This window comes from Mus caroli, chromosome 9 (genome assembly GCF_900094665.2).
Source record: "Mus caroli chromosome 9, CAROLI_EIJ_v1.1, whole genome shotgun sequence".
Lineage (NCBI taxonomy): Eukaryota > Metazoa > Chordata > Mammalia > Rodentia > Muridae > Mus > Mus caroli.
The window spans coordinates 16,062,364-16,066,499 of NC_034578.1; positions in this window are offsets into that span (position 1 = coordinate 16,062,364).

The window sequence follows — 4,136 nt, forward strand, 5'->3', positions numbered from 1 at the left end:
ACTGGAAAGAGAGGCCCATTGGACTTGCAAACTTTATATGCCCCAATACAGGGGAATGCCAGGGCCAAAAGAATGGGAATGGGTGGGTAGGGAAGGGGGGGTATGGGGGACTTTTGGGATAGCATTGGAAATGTAATTGAGGAAAATACATAATAATAAAAAAAAAGACAATCTTTCACTTATTCTGGATCTCATTTGGGTAAAACTGGCTGGCTAGTCAAACCACAAGATTTGTCTATGTCTATTTACCTAGTTGCCTTTGCTTGTGGTGCAATTCAGCCACTGAAGGCTTGTTTAGAATCCATGCAAATAACAATAAAATGAAAATGTTTGTCAGCAGCAAACTGAGGAAAATGGGGGAGCCAATTGAAGCTTCAAATAACAATATTTTGCTGAATGAAATGGTACTTTCCATTCTTGATATATGATTATACTTAATTTCATTAGTTATTTGTTCAAGTCACAAATGAAAAGCCATGATTTTCAAATCTACTCACAGTTATAATATCTGGAGTCAAATTAGATGGCAAAACTGAATTGTAGTGACAATAATGATTTACCTAATGTCACACTGGCAACATACATGAAATTTAAAATTACATTTTATTCAATCAATTTGACTACAAGAAAACTGTTACCTAATAAAAAATTAAATTTTGGATTAAAGAAGTTTAAAAATTTAATTAAAATTTAATGTCTATACAAAGAAGTTACACTGGTTCCTGGAATTTATATGTTTTAAGCTAAACTTTTGAAATATAGTTAGAAAGTTCCAAGTATATTCAAACTTTCTTAGATTGGTGATGTTAGAGTGTGTGTAAAAACGGTGTTTTGGTAAGGAATCAACTTGCTTACTCTTCATTTTATATTTTAAGACAATCTTTCACTTATTCTGGATCTCATTTGGGTAAAACTGGCTGGCTAGTCAAACCACAAGATCTGTCTATGTCTATTTACCTAGTTCTAAGGTTACAGACACACCCCACCATACCCATATATTTGTTATGAATCCTGGTAATTAAACTCGGGTTCTCAGTGTGTGTAGCAAACATCTCACTTACTGAGTCTTCTGTTCAGATCCTTCTAACAGTTTTCTACTTCCACAGTATGGAACCCAAAACTGTGATTTTATAGTTCCCTCAGTTTTTCAGTATGTGTGTGGGGAGGGGGTTTCAGAAATAAATAATACAATAAACAGTGTAGGTAAAATAAGGAAATGTAGACAATTTACAAATTTGGTATGAGTTATTCTGTTTTAACTCTCTGGTTACCCCTCACCCTCATGTTATGGCCATTCTTGTAGCTGATAGAACAATGGCACCTACACTGCTACTGTGTTTTATATAAGCAACATAACAGAAAGAGCATAATACCTATAATATTGCCTGGAAATACAGAGAAGAGTAATTTGTGGTTGAATTTCTAGAACAGCCCATTCTTAGATATCTAGGGCATGGAGTCTGACTATCTCTATTCAACCTACTGTCACCCTTTTGTACAACATAAAATGGTAAAAATTACAAAAATACTCAACTCTACCATACATACAAGTGATATACAGACTGAACAGGTAATATTTGGACACAAATAGGTATGAGGTAGACATATATGCATGCAATAACAACTAATGAATTAAAGATGCCTTTAACTCCAGGAAACATAAGGAAGTCTTAATGTGAGTGTTTAGAGGGAAAAAAAGCAAGGGAAAATGTTTTAATTATGTTAAAATATCAAAATTTAAGAAACAACTAGTACTTAAAATATGCTTATAATGTCAAACATGATGATAATGCATATACTCTTTTTAAGGAATGAAGTAAGTGTGTGTGTGTGTGTGTGTGTGTGTGTGTGTGTGTGTGTGTGTGTGTGTATGTATGTACAAGCTCAAATAATATTCATAGTTTGATTTTTGGAAGCCCTGGGTAAAAGTTTCTCTGTTTATTCATTTTTGTCTTTTAGTTTTTATAATTCCTGGCTATGTAGTCCAAGTTTGCCTTCAAATTCCAGGAAATTAGACTGCCATAAAACTCAAAATCTACCTGTTTCAGCTTGCTAAATGCTATACTGTCATATGCTATATAATATTTCATTCACTGGTTCTTGATATTTATTATTATTATTATTATTATTATTATTATTATTATTATTATATTGAATTTTATCACCAGGTTCACAATATATTTACTCAACAGCAGACACTTTAGAGAGACATCAATTTCATATTCTGTTTGAAAATATTCTTACAGAACTTAGAATATACACAGGGAAACAGCGAAAAGTATATGAAAATTCTCATATTAACTAGTATACAAACTTAATGAGCTTAACTAATGAAATAAATTTCATAACACTTTGAGATGAAACTTTGCTCAGTGATACATTTCATACTATGATCACCCCACAGCACATATCTTTATCTTCCTATTAATAACAATGAAAATACTGCTGACTCTCTGTTCTATCAGGAATAGAGTACCACTTACTAATCTGTATATTATCCCCATGCAAGAATGAACAGAGGTAACATACACACTGCTGTACTCTTGCTAGGTATGTGATGATGGCCCAAGTACTTACTGTGTTCAGGACTGGGTGAAAGACATTGAATTATGACATATATATATATATATATATATATATATATATATATATATATATATATAATGTTATTCTGAGTTAAACTGTTAAACTTTTGAACAGGAACATGCTGTAGATATTTATGAGATTTCTGAGGTTCAATTCAGAGAGCCAATAATTATTCTTCAATCTATTCAAATCTCTAAGGATTTATTAGTAGTAATGTATAAAATAAAGGACAATAATGAATAGACTGAAAATGTGTAACACTTCCTATCTCAGGAGGAAACTTATTTGTACGTTACTGACATTTAAGTTGCAGAGATATTATAAAACTAAAACTCATTCTTTCAATTAAATGAACCAGTGTGAGATTTGATATGTGCAATATTATTAAACTATTAATGTAACTTGTAGAGAATTGTTTTCCACATAAAATATCTGATACAATTTCTATTTCTTCAGTTGATATCTCTATAAGAAGTTAAGTTTGATACACTTGATAGTCATGTTAGAGTTTTACATTTTATTTTCTGAAGATGTATTTTTTTTATTATTTTGCATGTCATTCCATGTCCTACATTTTACTTCAATTTTTATATGTCCATTTTGTGTTCAGTGGGTTATTTTTCTTATATTTTTTGTAATTATAATATAATTACATCATTGCTAACTTCTCTGTGTTCTTCCCAACCCCTTCCTCATACCCATCTTTGCTCTATCACAAATTCATTTGTTACATGCAGAAATTCATTTGTTACATGCATGACCTATTCATGGAGGCCTGATATCCTATATAAATATTTCATGAAGTGTTGAAGATGTCAGAATTCAAAATGGAGATGACTGTAATGATCACAGTCATTGCCTAAAATCATTTCAAACTAATTTGCATGGTATTAAAAAGGTTCATTCTCTAAGGGTCAAACAATTCTCCTGGTTTCTTGATACGCAGAGTTTTCTTTCAGCAGCTGAGAGTGTGCCAACTGATTCCATTGACCCAGTCTTGTCTAATGACCAGTAGTTGTTTGGTAAAGAGAATTATTAGTATTTAATTCCATCCTTGTTGGGAAAGACATTCTAATTATTACTGAAAGTAATCCATTAAGTTAAACTCACTGAGATTGGAATGTACCAGTTTATGAAAAAAAGTAGACATGAATCACTGGAACATATTTCATGTTAACAACAACACCCTTTATAATAATTCAGGTATAAAGGAGGAACACTGACTATAACTTAATTTTTCAGAGTTATCTATTTGTGTCTTAAGTCTTTCTCTAATAAAGCTTACCATCATATTCATAACTAAATTACTTGGAGAAGAATAGGAACATTTAATCATTAACTAGGTTTTGAATCTTCTCAGATTCTATCATGCTGCATTCTAACTTCTCTTCCACAAATGTATTTTCTTAATTAATGTCAATAAATGTGACATTCTCTAATCATGTATACATACATATATGAAAAGATAGATTAAAATTGAAACATTTTGAATTTTTTTTGCACTAGGAACATGTGATACTCAAACACAGTCATTTGTTTTGAGAGCTAAT